A 23031-nucleotide genomic window follows, 5' to 3' on the forward strand; every position below is an offset into this window, starting at 1 on the left:
CCACGACCTTTTCTGCTGGCAATTCCTAAAAACCTGAGGTTATAGGAGAGGGAATAGTATCCCTATGGGGAAGCCAGCCTAGGCTTCCTTAATAAAGGAATTGTCTGCAGGGTAGAGGAGGTTTGAGATCGCTCAGAACTTAGATAAAGGAGAGGGAAAGGATAAACCCCTCAATATTGGGAAGGTCCCGGTAAGAGACTGCACTGAGAAGCACAGAGTATGCTGGAAAATTGTATAGTATACTCATACAGCTCAGAGACTGTCTTCAGGGTATGAGATAGCAAAGAAGATCAGTCTGGCTATATGGATGTATAGGTCGACTGCCGGCAGCCGGGGGGAAGGGGTGCTTGTCCCTGGAAGCCGTGTCGCTTTGCTGGCAAGCCGGAGGCCTGGTCCGGCGTGGTGAATCCGTCAAGGCTATGCTCTAAGTAGTAGAGAGGTAGGAAACACTTAAAGGGGCGACCGCCGGCACGGCGGAAGGTCGCCGGCAGGGCGGAGGCCGGCTGCCGGCGATGGTGAACCTACTGGGTACATAAGATGGAAGGTGTCTGAGAAGCCGGGGGCAGCGGCGGCGGCGGCAGCAGCCGGCGGCAGCGGCGGTGGTCGCCGGCAGCGGCGGTGGTCGCCGGCAGCGGCGGTGGTCGCCGGCAGCGGCGGTGGTCGCCGACAGCGGCGGTGGTCGCCGGCCGCGGCGGTGGTCACCGGCAGCGGCGGCGGACGCCGGCAGCCGGCAGAGTAGCGCCATGGATGGAACTCACATAGGAAGTTCTATGAAATAGGAAGGTCACCGGGTGTGCTGATGACTAGCGTCGGCAAGGGGCGGCGGCCCCCGCCACCCGGCAGGGTGTTGCCTTGGGTAAACCTGAGACAGGAAGGTCCTATATAGTAGGAAGTTACCTGACGTGCCGGCGGCGGCGGTTGCCGGAAGGCGGCGGCAGTGGACCAGCCCCATGATAGGAGAGAGAAAGAGAAGGAGGGAAGGAGGAAGGGTAATGTCCGATACCCAACCGGCTTTCCTCTGGAAGGAGTGTACTCATGATAGGGGTGGGGGACCCTATCATCCCATGGCAGGGAGCCGGCAGACGGCTGGGTGCCCAAGGTAATCCAAGGGAGGATCGGAGAACACTCTAGACATGGGGGGTGGGAGGGTGATCTCCTGCTGGAAAGGCGGCCGCTAACACAACCACATAGTTCGACTATGAGGGGGAAGTGTAGCAGAGCGGCCACCCAGGCAGGAGAGCGCAGCTTAACCTACCGTTCTCCCTGAGGGGGAATTGTAGGACAGCGGATGGGGGTGTGAAAGCAAGCTGACACAAAGAATAGAGTGGGGTAGGGGGGCGGTGAGGGGGCAGAAGGGATCGTGACCCTAAAGCTCCCAGAGGGTGGGGGAATCTGTTTTCTATACTACCCAGGTAGGAGAGAGGCGCTCTCCAACCCTAGGGTAGGTTAGCTCAGAGGAGGAACAGAACTGGTGTACTGACCTCAACTATAATAAAACAGACCCCAAGGCCTAACCTAAACCAGGAGATCTCCTCCTAGATTAGGTAAGGCTGGTGATGTATATCGCTAGGCTACAGGAGGAAGGGACAAGTCCCAACCAAGAGCAGTCTAGGGGGGAAGGGCTAGGCCCCCCCTCAACCTTCAGTCTCAGTCGATACCCCAGGGGATAGACATTCCTTAGGGGTGGACTGGGATGAACGATAAGTACTCTGGGGTTCTGACCGAAATCCCCCCATACACTATGGGAGGGAAGAGGGAAGAACCACCTAACCTTACCTACCCGAAGTGTTTCGGGTAAGGGGCTAGGAAAAGCAAGGCTACCCAGAGGGAGATACATAGGGTAAGGGAGATAAGGAAGCATACAAGGATCCCAGCGTTGGGTTAGGTATGGCCTGGTTGGACCAGGCACCGTTCCTTGTATGGTTCCTCGAAGGCGAAAATATGTGCAACATGGAATCTTGTATATGTTTAAAAATGCCTAAATCTTCATTAAAATAACACTAGGAACACTCATATGCAGAAGTAAATATGAATACTAGGCGGCGGCCTATGCTAGGCTTAAAGGCTAGTATGGGGTCGACTGGCTAGGAGCGCCGAAGACCACAATGGCATAAATTAACTATTCCTAAAATTGAAGATTGAATAACCTAAGATAAATTTAGTTATAAGGCCTCGAAGGCTATGCTGGCTAACGAAGCCTATATCTTCATTAACATAACACTAGGAACACTTATTATATCATGCAGAAGCAAACATGAACACTAGGCTGTAGCCTATGCTAGGCTGAAACGCTAGTATGGGGTCGGCTAACTAAGATCGCCGAAGACCGCTATCGGCATAATATAACTTTTTGGGCTTAGGCCATGTCGTGCTGAGGGAAGTTCCTTCATTAATAGCTTCCTAAGTTATATGTGACTACAGTGATATATCCCAGAGAATTTACCAAAGGTACCCAGAATTCTAACTCCTGGAGCGAGTATCCCTTAAATTTCTCCAAATGATATCGCGTAATGACGTATCTTGACACATCTCATAGCTATTTACACCCCAAATAGCCTTTCACTATGAGAGGGAAAGTGGCAAGAAAAATAGGAGAGTCGTTAGAGAGGTAAACACTCGACTCTCCTAATGTAATGCAAAATAGTTCGGCCATCCGTCGCTACGCGGCGCCACCAAACCATTCTTTCGTTTGTAGCTTTAGTGACAGCATTTTTTCGGTGTTATCTCGCTATTTTCGAGGATTTCCTTTGCTTATGATGGATTCTCCCGCTTCATCAGCATCTGGAAAGTTATGTAATATCTTTTAATTGTGTAAATGTAGGCTCTTGCCAGTTTTGCTTTTCGATTGATATCGTAATTAACGTAACAAGATCCGTTGCCAGCCGGATGGCGTCATGAACGCGATCGTTCTTTTGTTCATTTAGTTAGCAAGAATGATATTCCCTGCCTTATTGCTTTAATAACTTTAGCTATCTAGATTTTTAGCTAGGGATTTTTATATTATGTCATTGTTGTCGTGAATTTGGCTATTAATACGAGCTTCACGAGTGCTAGGCTAGTAGCCTAGACACCATCACAACACATGCATGATATAACCTTCCTGGTAAAGTTTTATTGAAGCTCAGGCAATATTTTATACAATTAAGATATTACTATTTCCTTTTCCTCTTCTATAATAGTATACTAGAGTTACGTAGAACGTTTATCTATGCTCTTTAGCTTAAGTCAATACTATCTCCATGAGATATAAGAGTAATTCCCTTTCCCTCTGATTAGCCTAGGCTATCCTCAGTGAATTTACTGTTACCTATGGTTGGGTAAATTCTCTGGGGCATTTCGCTTCTCTCTCCTTTTCTCTGAGCTGGCAACTGAGTAGCTTTTCAGCATTGAGTTTGGAGTTGAGGACGGGACATCAGAGTAAGTCTGTGTTAGGCATCTAGCTACCTGGAATTATACCGGCAACTGAGTTAGCTTGTCGGTATTCCAGTAGGGGTAGTTGCTGTTCAGGAGGCTAGCCTCCCTAGACCTTGGTGAGATATTGTTTCACAATTTCCTCCTTATGGTCTAGCAGACAGTCCTGTATTAGGGGTTCTTAACTGGAAGATAGGATTCTTCCCTGTTTTGATCCCTGGTACGAGATTCTGTTCTCTTTGAGTTCGTTTTCGGACGTTCTCTCATTGCCTAACCCAACCTGGGGAATTGAATTCCCCTATTTGAGGTTACTATGAGGACAGAATCCTTCAGGTTAGGTAATGCCCTAGGGTATTACTTTACTTATGGACTATTCACCCCTTCCCCGCTATCTCTTTCGTGCTGAGTGAACCAACACCCTTACGTCTGTGGACCTCTCATGAGTTTTTCTGTCCGCAGCTAGTACACTTCTGGCAGATAACCTCATATCTGTGAGTGTACCTTAGAGTTCTCCCTTGGACTGCCTTCCATATGCCTTAAGATGGGATATGGTTGAGTGGAAGCCCGAATTTATTTCCCTCTTCCACTGGCACACTCTTTCAGGATGTAGATGTCTTAGTTGATCTCCTGCCGTCTTCTATCCTTATCTTTTTCTCCCACTGTCAATCATGGGCTACGTCGGTAGTTAATTCTGCCAACAGTTTTGGATGGCTAGGCTAACAGTTCGCTGTTAACCCTTTCCTTGGACATCGTTGATCAATGGCCGCTGATAAGGTCCTAGGCATGTCTGCCGGCAACTGAGTAGCTTGTCGGCAACTGTCCTATGCATTCATCCAAAAATAAACAATATTATATTTATTTAGCCGGCAGTTGCCGGCAGGTCTGGCAGATGCCGACCTGCCGGCATATGCTGGACTAGCCCAATATGCTGACAATGCCGGCAAGGCTGACATTGTCGGCAGGACCGACATTGTCGGCCACATATAATATTATTTTATTGCCGGCAGTTGCCGGAAGGTTCGACAAGACGTTGGGCTGCCGGCATAAGCTAACTAGCTCATCATGCTGACGTTGCCGGCAGGGCCGGCATTGTCGGCGGGGCCGGCAGTGTCGGCGGGGCCGGCAGTGTCGGCAGGGACAGCAGTGTCGGCGGAGCCGGCAGTGTCGGCAGGGCCGGCAGTGTCAGCAGGGCCGGCAGGGCCGGCATTGTCGGCGGGGCCGGCAACATTGATGGCATACTGCAGCCGGCAACTGTTGTACCCAGAAAAAAATTAATTTTTTCCAGCCTGAAAGTGGTTCTTGTACAGCCATTTGTGAGACCATCATATAGAGAGATGATTCTCTTCTATAGTAATAGTTATATCCATTTTAAATTATCCACTATATTGAACATTTTAAGAGGATGTGTCAAGAAGACACTATATATCTTAGATATTTCCTCTGCTATTTAATTCTTTATGAATTTTTTAGTTCAATATGGGGGGGGGGGATGTCATAGCAAATGGCTGATCGGGAAACACATGTAGGTGTCTTTCCTTCTATAGCTTACCCTATCCAAGCTAAATATAATAACTGAGGTTATGCTGAAATCTGAAGATTTCACAGAAAACTCATTTGCTTTTCTTTTATTTACAGGAGGAGCATCCCGAGTGTGGGAACAACTTTTGTAGGGTCCGCAGCAAGGACTTCTATGGACATGGCGTGTGTAGGTCTCACGCCCGCTGTTCCATCACTAAAGGGGTTCTCAAGTACTGGGACCCGGAGGTATGTACCGTGTGTGAGAAGTTGGTAAAGGAGGCTTTTGATGAACAAAAGTCTGCTGAGTCTAGGGATGCAGCTAGGGCAACGCTGCGTAAATGGGCAAGAGGTTTTCAAAAGAACACCTCGGGCCCATACCTTCCTAATGCTAGGATGAGGGACTGTCTCTTCCCCGGAGCTTGTGATGATTCCATCATTCCCAAGACAAAACCTCCAATCCCTTTGGTGCAGATTCAGGTTCAGAAGCCTAGAGAACCTGATGTTGCGGATACTCTGGAGAGTATCCATCTGGACGACAATATGTCTGTCGTCTCTGAGGAGACTGAGAAGAATCTCCTCGTGGAAGAGTTGGATCAGGAGGCAGTTGTCCCTCCTGCTAGTGATGGGGAGAACGACGAAGTGGCTTCGGTTTCTTTGGCTGCGGTGGCTGATCCAGCACCCTCAACCTCCTCGCAACCGCCTCATCTGGAGACGATTACTAGTACTCTTCAGTCCTTAATGTCCATGGTATATGACTTGCAGAAGAAGTCTACCGAGAAAGAGTCTACTTTCCGGACAGAGATTGAGCAGTTAGTTTCTTCGCGCCAGTGGAGGAAGTTGAGTTTTGGCCCAGCAGAGGGGTCTACCCGGACTGTTATGTCCGACTCAAAAATGAACCGGCAGCTAGAGAAGAGACGGAGCCCAAAGAAGTAATTGTTTTTGAGCTCGCTAAAGCGCAAGCGATGCTTACGTCAAAGCTAAAAGAGAGGGCATTCACTAGCTCAAAAGTGCCGGCATTGAGCAAGAAATACCCATCGTTCATTGCTGACCCTCAACGTGCCTCTCCCTTTATGGATAAAGGGTTTAAAGCGGCCCTGAAGGCAGCGAGGGCAGGAAGACCCTGTCCACGCTAGAAGAAAGCAAGCCTTTCTCCCTTGTTTTTCCTTCAGACGATAAAGACTGGAAGGACGTTCATGTTACCTTCTCAGTCGGGAAGCTGGAGGCCGATATCGCTGGACGGCAGTTCAACGAGGACCTCCCAAAGCTGTCAGAGTTTCTCCTAAAAAGAGAACATGAGACTAAAGAACGCCTGGCTGCATCTATGTCTCTTCAAACAGGGCTAGAGACGATGGCTAGCATTCCTGATACCCCAGACATGTACATGGTCTTTGCCAAGGCTCACTTGGCTACAGTTTCTAAAGACCTGTACAACTTTATCAGAGCCAGGACGGCCTGTAGAGTGTTCGTGTTTGCTTCCGCTTCCGAAAACACGAACCCAGGAAGCTGATAGCTTCTAATATCTGGGGAAAAGACCTCTTTCCTAGTGATGTGGTCAAAGAGGTGGTAGATAAGGCTGCCTCGGAGAATAGGAATCTTCTCTCCAAGTGGGGCTTGTCGTCAAAGAGGAAATCTTCCGCTGAAGGAGGTCCCAAGCTGAAGAACAAGTCTAAGCGACCTCGGTTGCCCTCTCATCCAAGACAGCAACAGCAATGGCTTCCCGTGGCCACGGTGTCCCACACAGTGGCACAACCCACCACCACCTTTCAACTGGTGCCCCAAACACTGGCGACACAGTCACCAGCCTTCACCCCAGCTTTTGAAAGGCAAACGGCTTCCTTTAAGCCAAAGTCTCGAGGTTCCTTTCAGGGCTCCTCTAGACGCCCCTTCAGAGGAAGAGGCTACAAGGGTGGACGTGGCCAAGGAGGTAAATCCTCCAGCCAGCATTCAAAGTGAGATGCTGCCGGTAGGAGGGAGACTTCTCCATTTTCAGGATCGGTGGACCTTCGATCCTTGGGCCCACAGCCTGATCAAGATGGGACTAGGGTGGAGTTGGAACTCAACTCCACCGAGCTTTCCTAATTTCTTCCAACCCTCAACCCCAGTTTTGGAAGAATATGTTCAGGAATTACTGGACAAGAAAGTAATACGGAAAGCAAAGTCCATCAAGTTTCAAGGAAGGTGTTCCGAAAAAGAATTCGGAAAAGCTCAGGGTCATTCTGGACTTATCCCCACTCAACAAGTTCATTGTGAACTACAAGTTCAGAATACTGACGCTTCAACACATAAGGACCCTTCTGCCCAAGAGGGCATACACAGTCTCCATAGACATGACGGATGCATACTGGCATGTACCAATCAACCGTCAGGTTTCCCCCTACCTAGGGTTCAAGCTCCAGAAAAGAAGATATGTCTTCAGAGCCATGCCCTTCGGTTTGAACATCGCACCGAGAATATTCACAAAGATTGCGAACGCAGTTACTCGACAACTACGCCTCAAGGGTGTTCAGGTAATGGCCTACCTGGACAACTGGCTGGTGTGGGCAGCATCCAAGGGAGAATGCGTGCAAGCCTCCATGAAAGTGATCCAGTTCCTAGAGTATCTAGGGTTCAAGATAAACTCGAAGAAGACTCGGCTGTCTCCAGCTCAAAAGTTCCAGTGGTTGGGAATTCACTGGGTCTTACAGTCACATTGCCTCTCGTTGCCGATGGCAAAGGGAAAGGAGATAGCAAGGGCCGTCAAAAGTCTTCTTCAATCTCGAAGAATATCAAGAAGACAACAGGAGAGAGTGTTGGGGTCTCTCCAGTTTGCCTCTTTGACGGACCCACTTTTGAGAGCACAATTAAAAGATGCATCAGGGATCTGGAGAAAATTCGCTTACAACGATCGAAGAGATCTACAAAGACCACTACCAAGTCGTCTACGATCGATTTTCAAGCCATGGTCGGAAGTGAAGAACTTAAGAAGAAAAGTACCCATCCAACCACCCCCTCCTGCAGTCACCGTCCACACGGATGCCTCGAAGGAAGGATGGGGGGGGGGGGGGGTCATTCTCATCATCGAAAGGTACAGGGAACTTGGTCCTCTCTCTTCAAACCCTTCCACATCAATTACCTGGAAGCCATGGCAGTGTTTCTTTCCCTGAAGAAAGTGAAACTTCGCCGCTCAATCCACATTCGTCTGGTTCTAGACAGCGAAGTGGTTATGAGATGCATAAATCGACAAGGTTCGAGATCGCCTCAGTTAAATCATATGATACTAGCAATCTTTCATCTGTCCAAGAAGATGAGATGGCACTTATCAGCATTCCACCTTCAAGGATTCCGCAATGTGACAGCGGACGCTCTATTCAAGTTCAACCCGATAGAGTCCGAATGGTCCCTAGACGCAGGACCATTCTCGTTCATATTGAGCAAAGTCCCAGGATTGCAAGTAGATCTCTTCGCAACGAGCCACAACAAGAAGTTGGCCCGGTACGTAGCCCCGTACGAGGATCCTCTAGCGGAAGCAACGGACGCAATGTCCCTGGCTTGGAACAGATGGTCCAGGATTTACCTGTTCCCACCAACCAACCTATTGTTGAAAGCCCTCGACAAATTGAAATCCTTTCGGGGAAGGGCAGCGATAGTGGCCCACAAGTGGCCAGGCAGTGTCTGGTTTCTGTTGTTAACAGAACTATGCCTGAAGCTGATCCCGTTGCCGGAACCAGTTCTGACTCAGCTAGTACAGAAATCGACTGTCTACGCTTCATCAGAGAAAACCCAGAACCTTCATCTCATGATTTTCTCACCTTAGCAGTCAAGAAAAGGTTCGGGATTTCGGCAGACAGTATTAATTTCTTAGAAGAGTACAAGTCAAAGTCAACAAGAAGACAATACGAATCTTCCTGGAAGAAATGGGTGGCCTTTGTTAAGGCGAAGAAACCTCAAGAGAATTCTACGGATTTCTGCTTGTCCTTCTTCATCCATCTTCACGGACAAGGACTAGTGGCTAATACGATCACGACGTGCAAATCTGCCTTGGCTAGACCGATTCTTTATGCCTTCCAAGTGGACTTTTCTAATGAAATCTTCAATAAGATTCCGAAAGCCTGTGCTAAACTTCGGCCTGCAGCCTCTCCTAGGCCTATTTCATGGTCCTTGGATAAGGTGCTTCATCTGGCTTCGACCTTGAACAATGAAGATTGCTCGCTGAAAGACTTAACTCAGAAAGTGATATTTTTATTCGCACTAGCCTCAGGAGCCAGAGTTAGTGAAATAGTGGCCCTCTCGAGGGATGACGGCCACATACAGTTTACACCGAACGGTGAACTGAATCTCTTTCCGGATCCGACGTTTCTCGCCAATAATGAGCTACCCACTAAAAGATGGGGCCCCTGGAGAATCTGTCCTCGGAAGGAAGAAGCATCCCTCTGTCCAGTGGAATACCCAAAGGTCTATCTTCGTAGAACTTCAGACTTTAAGGGAGGCCAGCTTTTTAGGGGAGAGACTTCTGGTTCGACATTATCTTTGAAACAGATAAGGGCGAAAATCACTTACTTTATTCGCAGAGCGGATCCTGATAGTACACACGCAGGTCATGATCCAAGAAAGGTTGCCTCGTCTCTAAACTTTTTCCAAACTATGTCGTTTGATAATCTGCGTGCTTATACTGGTTGGAAGTCTTCCAGAGTATTTTTCAAGCACTATGCGAAGCAACTGCAAGAAATAAAGCTTCAAGTGGTGGCTGCAGGCAGTGTAATAAAGCGTGTAGTTTGATTACTGCGAAGGACAGTGCACTAATTGGGACTGTTAGTGAAGGGTGTACATGATAGATTTTGGTATATCATGATATTGAGTGTCGATATGGACATTATAAACTGTCTTACTCAGTTAAGTGAACTTAAGCATAATATTTGACAGGAGTGCCAGCATATTTATGCGTAATGTTTTTAGTAATAACATACATAATGAAATTTCCTATTTTCATAGAGTGGCAATGTTTCTCTTGCAGACGAAACCTATTTATTTTGTTATTACCATTATGCTTTTTATGTCTATGTCTAGCATAAATATATGATTGAATCATAACTCCTGTGTTTCTTGTAAATAAACTATGGAAGGAATCTTTGCGTCTCTCTCGCCTTAAGATTATTTGATTATTTTCAGAGCATCCTTGATCCTCTTTTGGATCTTGAGGGACAAGGTCCCTTGTCATGCAAACAGGTAGGTTTGGTTGTACTATGTTTGTTTACTGTATTATGATTCCTACGCGAACATAAACTTGTCTGACTGATCCAGACCTGGGAGGTACAGTACTCTATTCAGCACCTGGTACAAACTACACTTTACGTATATATGACACAATATACTTTTGCTTGCTAAATTGTTCCTTGAACTCACAACCCTCGGGTTTTTTCCTAGAGTCTATACAGACTTTCCCTGTAGGGGGCAGGAAGAACTGGCATATGACATGCTCAGTTGATTGATGTATTGCGGTAACATCAAGTGTCTTTGGTCTTTACGTCCAATTAGGAAATAGTCAACTCGAGATAACGGCACAATTAAATCCACAGATACATTAATGCTCTGGTAAACTTCCATCAGCACGACATGGCCTAAGCCCAAAAAACGGATTTTGAGCGTAGTGAAAAATCTATTTTTGGGTGAAAGAGCCATGTCGTCCTGATGGACCCACCCTCCTTTGGTTAAAGGATCTTAATCCCTCCCTATGGTACTGTATCTGTAAAAATACTTACAAAGCTACGGAAGAATGGTTTGGTAGCCGCGGATGGCCGAACTGTTTTGCAGTACATTAGGAGAGTCAAGTGTTTACCTCTCTAACGACTCTCCTATTTTTCTTGCCACTTTCCCTTTCGTAGTGAAAGGTTATTTGGGGTGTAAATAGCTATGAGATGTGTCAAGATACGTCCTTACGCGATATCTCTTGGAGAAATTTAAGGGATACTCGCTCTAGGAGTTAGAATTCTGGGTACCTTCGGTAAATTCTCTGGGATATATCACTGTAGTCACATATAACTTAGGAAGCTACTAATGAAGGAACTTCCATCAGGACGACATGGCTCTTTCACCCAAAAATAGATTTTTCACTACGCTCAAAATCCGTTTATCCCTAATAATGAAGACTAAATAACTAAAGATTTTTCTCAGTTAAAAGGTCGGGGAAGGCTGTTCTGGCTAACTAAATAACGCATGCAAGCGAAAAGCAGCGCCGTAAATGGCGACCCGAGGCAAGGCACAGCTCGGCCACAAAACACAAGATTTTAGCGTAAAAAATCGTTACTCGACGGCCAGAGCTTATTTAAACAATACAAGAACCTGGTACTCAACTTTCCAGAAGAAGGCAAAGCAGAAGGCTGAGACATCTTGAAGGATGCACACGAAATATAGCAATAACTGGGAACAAAACAATCGTCGTTACGGCTACTAAGAGAGGAATGGTGAGGACGGACGTGACGTCACGCAGCTGCGAGTATCGTAACAGTGACGAAGAGAGAGTATCTTTGGAACGGCACCCCAGTTACCTCCCACATTCACTCGCCACATCTTCCCCTCAAAGCGTAAACGCTAGGTGGGGTGCAGATGGCCATGTGACGTGTTAATGCATGCGTTCCCTGTTGATATATGATATTCTATAAGGTTAACCCTTATATATATATATATATATATATATATGTGTGTGTGTGTGTGCGTATGCTGTGTGTGTGTATTTATATGTGGGCTTAATATGCACAAATATATATATATATATATATATATATATATATATATATATATATATATATATATATATGTGTGTGTGTGTGTGTGTGTGTGTGTGTGCGTATACTGTGTGTGTGTATTTATATGTGGGCTTAATATGCACAAATAATATATATATATATATATATATATATATATATATATATATATATATATATATATATATATATATGTATACATATATATATATATATATATATATATATATATATATATATATATATACAAACACATATATGTATATATATATATATATATATATATATATATATATATATATATATATATATATATATATATATATATATATATATATATGTGTGTGTGTGTGTGTGTGTGTTTGTGTTTGTGTGCGTATACTGTGTGTGTGTATTTACATGTAGGCTTAACATGCACAAATTAATATATATATATATATATATATATATATATATATATATATATATATATATATATATATATATATATATATATAATCATGGGCTCGAGCCATGTCGTCCTGATGGAAGTTCCTTCCGGCAGCTTCCTACAGTATGATATTTCTGCAAGTGATATTTCAAGAGAATTACCGGCAGATATCATGAGGTTCTCACCTCCGAAATGACTATCCTAAGATATTGTACATTATCATGGATGTATCCGTAGATAACCATAGATAAATGCACCCCAAACAGACCTAACCCAGTCTAGGAATCTAAGGAGGAGAATAGGTGATGAGCTGTTACATATTCTCTCCCTTCATAGTACTATTCGTCACTGATAAACTCATTCCTTTGATCGCAGCTTACCTACGCGTTCGTATTTTGTCAAGTGCACCTTTTCTCTGCTTTTTGGAGTTATTCCTAGCATGATGGCTTTCCTTTCGTCGTCAAAGTTGTGTACCCTCTTCTTTTATAGTTTGATTTAGCTGTAACTGCTTTAGATCCTCTCGGGGAGTGGTTAATTAACGTTTTTATAAAGATGAGGGAGCCGGGCGCTCCCAGTCCAGCTAGCCATTAGGCGCCATTTGAGTTCGTGACCGCCCTTTCTATTTCGTGTTCACTTACTATTATTTCACTGGTACCACGTTAGCTAGCTTTATTTCAGCATTACGATGCCTTGTGCTCTGTTTTATGTGTACCTTTACTATGCATTAATGTAGTTTAAGTTTTAGTTTTATGCGTGTCGGTTCCGGCTAGCCTAACTTAGAGAGTGGTAGTTTTGTTGGAGACTGGTTCGTCGATGGCGATCAGGTCTTTCTTACTAGTATCGTTGGCAGCGGCCATTTTACCCTTAGAGGGTTTTTTCCTCGGTTATACTAGTGTACTGAGCCCCTTTTCCTGCCTGCCTTCGATCCCCCCTTTTTTTCGACCTATTAGGCTTAGCCTAGCCCTCCTTGGCGAATCCGTTGGTCCGCCATGCTGCATTTGTTCATGATCTCCCATGCTAGGACTGTGCAGTCCATTGGAGCTCCCCTTTGCGAAGGGTGATCTCCCCTTGTCAGTGCGCTGACTTACCTGTACTGCCATTCCCTCGTAGCCGCTGGGATTTCTTGTTCGACTTGCGGCATCGACCTATTAGGTTTAGCCAAGCCCTCGTCGGGGATCTGTTGGTCGCCATTCTGCTTCCGCTCGTGATCTTCCATGCTAGGACTGCGCAGTCCATTAGAGTTCCCCTTTACGAAGGGTGATCTCAGCATGTATATGTACTGCTGTTACTTCCTAACCTCTGAGATTTCTCGATCGGACTGCAGCCGCCATTTCTGATGGCGTGGCATTTATTTTAGAGCCTTTCTAACCTTTCCCGGGATTCGGGGTGCAGCGGCATAGAGTGTCTCTGTCTAGAAACTCTTCCTTGTTGGGATAACCTACGGATTGAATCTGGATTTCTTTCTGAGCCTGACTTCATTGCCGTCGCCTTTGTTCTGGGGATTGTTAAGGAATGCTCTTTTGTTGCATGGGTATAGCTACCCCATGCCGTCACCTCTCTTTACATCCTAGCCTTTCCGGGATGGACATTGCATGAATCTTGTCATTTTACTTAATTGTGGGGTTGGTTCCTATTGGAGTCTGACACTCCATGGCCGTCAGCATGCTTCTCCCTGAAGGATAGGCTATTAGACTGATGGCAGTACTGGTACCTAACGGCTTTGCTGCCACCTTTTGGCACACTATCCTATAGTACCTGTACTCGTGGTGCGTCACTGCTTACTGCAGTGCTGCTACTGTCGGCGCTGCCTTCAGTTATGGCATGGTGTTTTATGCAGGAACCCTTGCCGTTTGTTTTCGCCCCCCTAGGCACCTTTGCCCCTGACGGTGTTGCCATTAATGGCGGCGGGGCTAGTACTAGTTTGTGGGAGTGGTTGACTGTGCCAGCGCCTTAGGCCACATAGGACACTGGAGTCAATGCTTTTACCCCCTAGTGCTGCCGGTACTTCCGAAAACGCTTTTACATCTGGGGTATATGCCTTTAGCAGTACCAGTACCCAACTGATTTGTCGCCAACTTTCAACACTTTATATTCTTCTATAGTACCCGCACCGGCGATATGTCGCTGCTTACAGCAGTGCTGCCACTGGCGACAATGCATTCACCTTTGGCAAGGTGTTTTCTGTGGAAACCCTTGACTGTTATCTCCGCCGCCCTTGGGCACTATTGCCCCTGACGGCATTGCCGTTACAGGCGGCAGGGTTGGTACTAGTCTGTGGGAGTGGATGTCTGTACCAGTGCCTTAGGGTACATAGGACGTTGGCAGCAATGTCGTTCCCCCCTGGAGTTGCCGGTACTTCTGGCAACGCCTGTACCTATAGGGCACATGCCTTTCTGTTCTTTTTATCTGAGACCGTCTTACCCAAACTAAGATGGGCTCTCTGCTGACTGTAGGTGAATTGAACTACAGATTAAAATAAAGGCCTTACTCCTTCAACTTTTGAGGCTTTTTTATGTAAGTTGGGCCTAGGAACTCGTTTTACGAAAGGTTTTCTAGGCCCCTGCATGAAAATAACCACTACATATGGTTATTGGTTTTTTACCAATTTGTCCATTTCTCTCTGAGGGTGTGGATTGGATAGAGGGGTGATAACTCTATGGGCTATTTCCCACTCCCGGGTCTTCCTTAATTGAAGTTTTCAACTTGTTGTTATAGCCCTCGGGTTGCTATAGATTCTTGCTCATTCATCGATGTGTCGATTGCTTAAACTATTAAGTTTACCCGTATCGTTTCCTTCTCATTGTCCTTTTCTCTGCTGAGATATAGGAGCGATGGTTCTTTTCATGAGCACCTCCTCCCCCTTTCTTTGGGCCTATAGCAACGGACTTTAAGGAGGCTATTTTTTCCAATCTCCCGTTCTTCAATAGGGGATGGATATTTTGTACTTTATCTCCTCTTTTCTCACCAATTGCATTTACACACAATTTGGGATTACTACTCCCTCAATTGTTATTATGGAATGTTAATAACCTTTTTCTCCTTACAGGCGATGCCTGTGACGAAGATGCACTGTTTAGTGCGGATTTGTGTCAGGACTGTGAGGCATCCTTGTGGTCCTGATACATGCCCCACATGCGAAGTGTCGGAGGTTGAAAGGTCCAGTATCGTACTGGGACTATCAGGATTGCAGTGTTTGTAAGGATCTACTTCACTCCAGATGGGTCTCGAAGGATACCTCCGATGACGACGTTTGTTCTTCCCGCGGTCCCTTCGCATCTGGGTAAGAGGATGAAGTAGGCCTAGAATTCAGTTGGTCTACCACTTTAGACCCCACTACGGCAACAGCCTCCCAGTCTACGGTGGCAATTTCTTCTTCCGTGACGGGGGTTGTTCCTGCTCTTTTTTCCTCCCAACATTTTCTGCTGGGCTCATGGAGCCCCTAAGTTCCTAAGTACCTCGGGTACTACAATGGATCTGGTATTCATGGCTAACATGAAAGCCTTCATGGAGGGGAATTAGTAATACCAGATGATGATGTTTAAGGTCTCATATGAAGAGATCCAGGCCTTGAAGGAGCAAGAGGAGTCGACTAGGTATAAGGTCTTGCCCTCCTAGCTACCTTAATGCACGTGGCAATGATGACGGCAGGGTGTATCAATATACAGCTTGTCGCCTTCGGTGAGAGGTTGGCCTCCTTCGAGGCTCCGGACAATATGATCTTTCCCTTTGCCTCGAAGAGCTACATGGCTGTGGAGAAAACCATCCGTGAGGGTAAGCATCTTCCAGCTTTGAAAGAGTAAACACCAGTCTCACCTGTCTTACCACACGATACCGTCCACTGGACAAATGTCCAGTTTATTTTTGCTGAGAGTAAACTGGATAAAGATGCGTCCGGCCGCCAATTTTATGAGAAGCTGCCCAGGATTTCTGAACACCTTCTCAATGTGTCGTAGGCCAGACAAAGGTTGTCAGTGTCTAGGTCTCTGTAGTGCTTCATGGAAATGATGATCGGGAATTTTGCAGACGATCTAATCTTTCCTTGTTGGCAAAAATCTTATCTCGCCACCTTTATGAAGGACCTTTATGCCTCTTTTCAGGCCTGTCGAGCCTGTAGAGAACATGTACTTGCTACAGCTACCATCCGCTACAAGCTGAAACGTTTCATCACCTTTAGCATCTTGGGAAAAGACCTGTTTCCTTAGAGGGTGGTGAAGGAAGTTACGGATAAGGCTGTCGCAGAGCTTGAGCCTTTTCCAGAAGAGGGGGATATCATTGAAGAGGAAGTTCACCCCTGGGAGAGGCCCACAACCCAAAAGGTCTCGCAAACTGACTTATCATCGGAAGTCGTTTGCTCTTTCCTTTGCCGCTATCCCTCAGACTGTCTATGCTGTGCCCTAAGAAGTGGTGTCACAGTCCCCAGCTTTCCACCCTGTATATGAGTAATGGTCGTCTTCCGAGGCCGTCTTGACAGAGGAGGCAAGTCCAGTGTTCGTGGACATCGAAGAAGCAGTGGAGGAAGAAGTTCACGTCCTCAACATAAATAATGAAGGTCTCCTGGTAGGGGGACGGCTGGCCTTGTGCAAGGATTGTGGGTCCTTCCATCCTTGGACACAGAGCGTCATTTCCATCAGCTTTGGTTGGAATTGGTAACAAAGGCCACCACAGCTCAGAAGTTTCTTTAAAAAAAAAAACACCTTATCTGGAACAGTATGTATAAGACCTTCTGAAGAGAAGAGTTATCCGCTGCGTGAGATCTATGAGATTTCAAGGTCGTCTATTTTGCGTGCCAGAGAAGGTTTCAAGCATACCTCAAATTATTCTCGTCTTGTCCCGTCTAAACGTGTACGTTCAGTGTGACAGGTTCCGGATGTTGTCTAGTTCGCAGCTACAGACCTTACCACCCCTGAAGGCTTTCACTGTCTCTATAGATCATATTTGAATATGAAAAACACGTCTAAATGTGCAAAATTTATCATATATATATATATATATATATATATATATATATATATATATATATATATATATATATATATATATATATATATATATATATGCGTATGCATAAATGTAGCAGTTTCCTTGACCTAACATCCTGTCAAATTACAAACTCTCAGTTTGCCTTTCCCTGAAAAACGTAATTTACCGAGTCACTGTCACTGTAACCAGGTTTCTAGTACAACCCGAAAATTAATCAATCGTAGATTTTGATTTAGATATATGATATTTTTTGGTGTTCAAGTTCATAAATACATTTATCTTTCCAAGTGAAGGCTTGAAATTTGGATAGTCAGTAAAGTGCCTTCGATTATCAGCTCCCGTCTTTTGGAAAACACATTTTATTTAGCTGGATTTTATTTAATGAATTGAGTATGAAACCTAAAATATTTTTAAGGATTCTGTGATGATCATCACTAAGTAAACCTACTAAATAAATGCCATCCAATTACAATGAAATCTTCAGAATATATTTTAACGTGCCATTTGTCAAGTAGTTTATTATTCTGGATGAAATTGTGAGGCCGATTAACGTTTGTTCCACAAGAACTTACCAAAAGGCAACGCACACTTTGCGAATTTAATATTATACTAGTAGAAATGATAGCTGATATCTCAGTTTTATTATCAAACAGCGCGAATATTTGAGTTCTGGATAATTTAGAATTTTCAGGTAGTGTACATTTTTACCGAAAATTATGACTAAATTTGAAATCGATGCAAATAAGCACTGACTAGTTTTTTTGCATCACTAGCTTCATGACGCTTATAACTCCAATGTGTCAGAAACCATTCTTACACTGTTACACACAAAAAAAAAAAAAAAAAAAAAAAAAAAAAAATCGGAAATTCACCGTTAAAATATACTGTTCTCAACCATGTTTCAGTAATATACAGGCAACCGTAATCTCACCTTACCTTTTTTTTTATTATCTTTTGTGTGTTGGTGACCGTAATATCACTCATACGTCAATATATCCTTTTTCAAAACAGTAAAAATCCTGGAATAAATGTTGCCAGACATTTACCGTTTTTTTAATGCAAATTTTTAACAGCGTAACTTAAAAAGTAGTTTTCTTATTCTGTATACTATTCGCAGACATAATCTAATTACAACAGGTTCAAATTCTTTTACTATGGTTCTACTACTGTAATGATACGGATATCAATATGAACATGAATGTATGTACTGAAATGATAATCGGCATCCATGTAATAAGAAAAAATATATATTGGAGGAAACTGTTCAAGATGGACCCTATACACTGCAGGAATAGGAGATTACTTTCAGATAGCTCCCTTTGACTATAAAAATTCCAGTATTGATGGTTTTCAAAACAAAAATCAAATATTGTGGCAATGGATAAGGCAACCTCCAGATAAACCATATGGCATCCTTACCATCCCATTGATATTGTGAAATATATTATTAAAGAAAACAGAGGATAATATTGAAAGGAAGCTCCTCTTCATTGTGACCTCAAACAAAGCTCTTATCCGAGGTTTGCATACCCCTATTCTAAGAAGAATATCTTTTACCATTATTTACCTTTAGACATGTGCTCTCCAACCTGGGTCATTACCATAATCAATCTTATGATATTAAAGATTTAAGGAATAAAAAAAAAAAAACTATGAGTTGCCTTTTTTTATTTATTTACCTTAGAAATAAAATGATAAATGGAATGTAAAAATTAGATTAAGTACTTAAGTACCTTACATTGTAAGGTCTTAATTGCACAAAGGAATTATGATTCCTAAATCAGAATCACGGAAATATATCGCTTGAATATATCAAGCTTAATTTGAGCCTGATGAACTAAATCTATAGTAGGTTCATATGAGCAACACCATATAAAATAGTTTAGAAACTTTGTGTTAACTGACGTGAACATGAAATTTTTCTTAGTAAATTCGTGGCCACCAACAATAATGGGGGTAAGTACAGACTCTTAATAACCTCTTTAGAAATGATGAGAAAGAATTTTGACGAATATCATTAGCTGTTACACGTAAAGATTTTTCATTATAACACTTAAAAACCGGGGTGAGTAAGAAGTCCAAATGGAGTGGCATGGTGGTGGTGAGGAGATACATGATGTCCGAAACCGTGATGGCCGAAATGATGGCCGAATTGACGACCCCGAAAAAGCCCACCACCTCCGAAAGGTCTGCGACCTCGGCCTCGGCCTCTGCCTCCTCCAAAGCCGAAGCCTCCCAAGCCCAAGCCACCCAAGAGGCCTCCAAAGCCAAAGCCTCCTCTCCTTCGACCGCCTCTTCGTCGATGTGGATCAGGCAGAGGATCGGGTCCTGGAAAAGGGCTTGCTAGGGCTGCTGGTGCTGGTTCTGGAAAAGCTAGAGCATCTCCCAGAAGACAGAATGCCAGTATTACCAAGATCTGGAATGCAATTATTTATGTTAGAGGTTTTAGAAGCGACTACAACCAATAAAGAGACACTTTATCCCTCTCTTGCTTTTGGAGGGTCCACTAGCTTTTTGGCACAGCAAATCTATAACAAATATGAGGTTCTGAGTTGGTGTTTTATGACAAGAAACGATTGAATGATTTAAAAATAAATATAATTGGTGAAAAGCTGTGACTAGTTATAAGATGTTGGATGTTTACAGAGAGCAATTTTGATATTTCTAACCAACTTTACAGTTACGTTTCGTATTGCACCCAATTAAAGAATAACGACAGAAACTGGAGTCGTTATACGAAAACTGAATAGATATTCCATAAACAACAAAAATAACAGTATATGTATCGGTAGACAAATGATTGAACAATTGTCGTTAGATTACCGAAAATTTTCCTTATTCATACACAGACAAACACTCACACACACACACACACACACACACACACACACACATATATATATATATATATATATATATATATATATATATATATATATATATATATATATATATATATAATATTATGCGTGTGTGTGTGTGCGTGTGTGTATGTGTGTGTGTGTTCTGCCCTTATATCGCATGTGTTTTTTATACCTTTTGTAAATGCGAAATAAAAAATCTCTATACAAAACTTGAAGAAATGAATCATAAGAGTATTGTACATTGAGGTCCTTCTAAATACTGTGAATTGAAGTTTAATTCAGAGCATTTGGAATGTTTACATTAGAACCGAGTATTCATCAAAAAATGCCTTACCAACTTCATTGCTCTGCAAGGACTAGGATATGCCGAGGACCAAGTCTTCTAGGAAGCTTTCGAGGATTGAATGCGAAAAGCGTGCGATCTGATTTCTTTATATTTGAGAAGTAAAGGGAAGTAGCGTAGCCATGCACGAGGCGTGGTTTAATATTGAGTTGCCAGTCATGACCAGCTCTTGACAGTAACTTTTATCTCGAAAAAAAAGTACTATTTCCAATATAAATTCAGTTTGGAGAAACATGAAAGGATATATTTTTCTGTGAATTAAAATAATCCATATCACTGCCCCTTTATAACCCAATAAAAAATATCAAAGAAGTTTGGAGGACAACTGGCAGCTGTCGCTGAGGCACCTTTGAGTTCGGAGTTAACTGGTTAGAGTCATCGGGTACCCAACACACGTGGAAATCCCAGGAGCAGACTAGGACTGGGACTCTAAAAAACTCCTTTGCAAACCCTCGGGCATCATACAACGCATAAACCATTTGTTGTTGGCATTCTTTCAAGCCTGCTCAGCATATAACAAAAATGGTTCGTGTTGCTGTAATCAAATGTTAGTAAAGGTTTGCAGTCTAGAAGTCCTATATTTTGTTTAGAACCAGTGAATTTTCTGAATTTTCGGTTTCAATTCAGATATTTTTTTTTTATGTAATTAGACTTGATTTTCTTACAATTAATTTTATGTCCTCGAATAAAACAAAACTATTTGTTTGTAGTGTATATTTTAAAGGCTAATTGATATAGCTCGTAACGTAAAAAATGCATAAAAAAACAATAATCTTATGTTAAAAAAGGCATTAAATCTAAAAAAACAAGGTTATTGATATTTAAGAAGATCGTAGACCATCAAAATGTTCACATCAATATTTTGTCAATCACTCGAATCGTTTTATATTGCAAAGAGAAGCTTCAATATGGAGCTTAGATCATGAAATTTCTATGCATAACTAAATATTTCGTAAACATTTTGACTGCTCAAGATCCACTTGAATAGCCAGTAATTCAAACAAATTTTCAAGGATCTAGATAAACCTCAAATGAGGTTTTTTAAAAATCGGAATATAATAAGCTATCGAGTTAAATATCAGAAACTTTTTCTAAGTTCCTAGGACATTTTTCTATATTTAAAAGGTTTTCTGATAAGAAAAGTAGTTAATGATTTATTAAGAAATTCAATAAATATTACAGTTATTTTGATGAACTAGAAGGCACCAAATAGTCTTGTCTTTGATGAAATGAAAACTTCAGATTATGGATCCAAAGATCATAAGGCACGCCCATTTTTCGACATTGTACATGATTTTACGGATTCCATAATTCAGTAGAATATGGAAGAGAAGTGAAATTCATATGAGAAAAATGTGACTGCCAATATACTGAACTTACACCTGTAAGCTTAATTTTTGTTAATTTATCTAAAACAGCAAAAAAATAATAGAACTTTTTTTCTTCTTGTTCCATTGTGGATCAGGGCCATTTGTCGTAACATAACCTCTTCTTTTACAGTTTGATTTAGCTGTAACTGCTTTAGATCCTCTCAGGGAGTGGTTAATTAACTTTTTGGGCTCAAGCCATGTCGTCCTGATGGAAGGTTCCTATTGGTAGCTTTCTAAGGGATATTTGGCTACAGTGATATTCCCAGAGAATTGACCTTTAGGTCTCAAGAATTCTAACTCCTGGCGCGAATATCCTTAGAATTTCTCTTCAGGATATCGCATAATATCAGGGGACGTATATCTTGTTACGACACATAGCAATCTTCACCCCGAATAGCGTTTTCGTTTCGTGGGAGAAGAGTGGCGAAAACAGAAGGGGAGCTGTTATCAAGGTTACCCTTCCTCACGTACTATTACGAGTATCCAAGATGGCGCTCATTCCTATTTTTGTAGTGATTGCGCACAGTGGTTTTCCCTGTTATCCTAACGTTTTGTGATCATTATTGAGAGGATTTATAATGCAATCTCCAGCTTCTTCTGCCTCTGGAAAGTTGAGTATTTATTCTTTACAGTGTATAATTTTTAGCTCCTGCTTCACAGTGAAATTAGTGTAATTTTATGTGTTTTGGAGCCTAGCCGCTCACCGGAGGCGCCATGGGTGCCGTCGTTCGTTACGCATGTGTTATTTAGCTAGCAGAACGACATTCCGGGTTGTAATAGCATTGATAAATTATGAAAGCTATTTAGGCACAATTGTACTAGTAAATAAAATCTATTTTTGGGTGAGATAGCCATGTCGTCCCGATGGAAGGTTCCTATAAGTAGCTTCCTAAGGGATATTTGACTACAGTGATATTCCCAGAGAATTTATTTTTAGGTCTCCGGAATTCTAACTCCTGGGGCGAATATCCTTAAAATTTTTCTTGATGATATTGCATAAATCAGGGGACGTATATTTTAATACGACACATAGCAATCTTCACCCCGAATAGCATTTTCGCCTCGAGGGGTAAGAGTGGCAAAAATAGAAGGGGAGCCGTTATCAAGGTTACCCTTCCTCCCATACTACTATTGAGTATCTAGATGGCGCTGTATCCAATATGGCGCTTATTCCTTGTAGCATTAAGCATGGTGCTACAGATATAGTAGTTTCGGGAGGGATCCTGCCAAGGCCTTTTCTATAGAAAAGGAGGGCGGGTCCATCAGGACGACATGGCTATCTCACCCAAAAATAGATTTTTCGCTTCGCTCAAAATCCGTTTTTTGGGCTCAAGCCATGTCGTCCTGATGGAAGTTTACCAGAGAATTACTAGAAAGT

At 43.2% G+C, this 23031-nt stretch overlaps 1 long non-coding RNA gene across 1 annotated transcript; it reads right to left on the bottom strand.

The window, feature by feature from the left end:
* Positions 1 to 18727: 18727 nt before the first annotated feature.
* LOC137644871 (uncharacterized) lies at positions 18728 to 20414 on the bottom strand. Its single transcript, XR_011045216.1, has 2 exons — positions 20275 to 20414; positions 18728 to 19492 (listed from the first exon to the last, which is right to left on the bottom strand). It is a non-coding gene; the product is annotated as an uncharacterized lncRNA (long non-coding RNA).
* Between the last annotated feature and the right edge of the window lie 2617 nt (positions 20415 to 23031).

The sequence above is a fragment of the Palaemon carinicauda genome, chromosome 8, assembly GCF_036898095.1.
Source record: "Palaemon carinicauda isolate YSFRI2023 chromosome 8, ASM3689809v2, whole genome shotgun sequence".
In the NCBI taxonomy this organism is placed as follows: domain Eukaryota; kingdom Metazoa; phylum Arthropoda; class Malacostraca; order Decapoda; family Palaemonidae; genus Palaemon; species Palaemon carinicauda.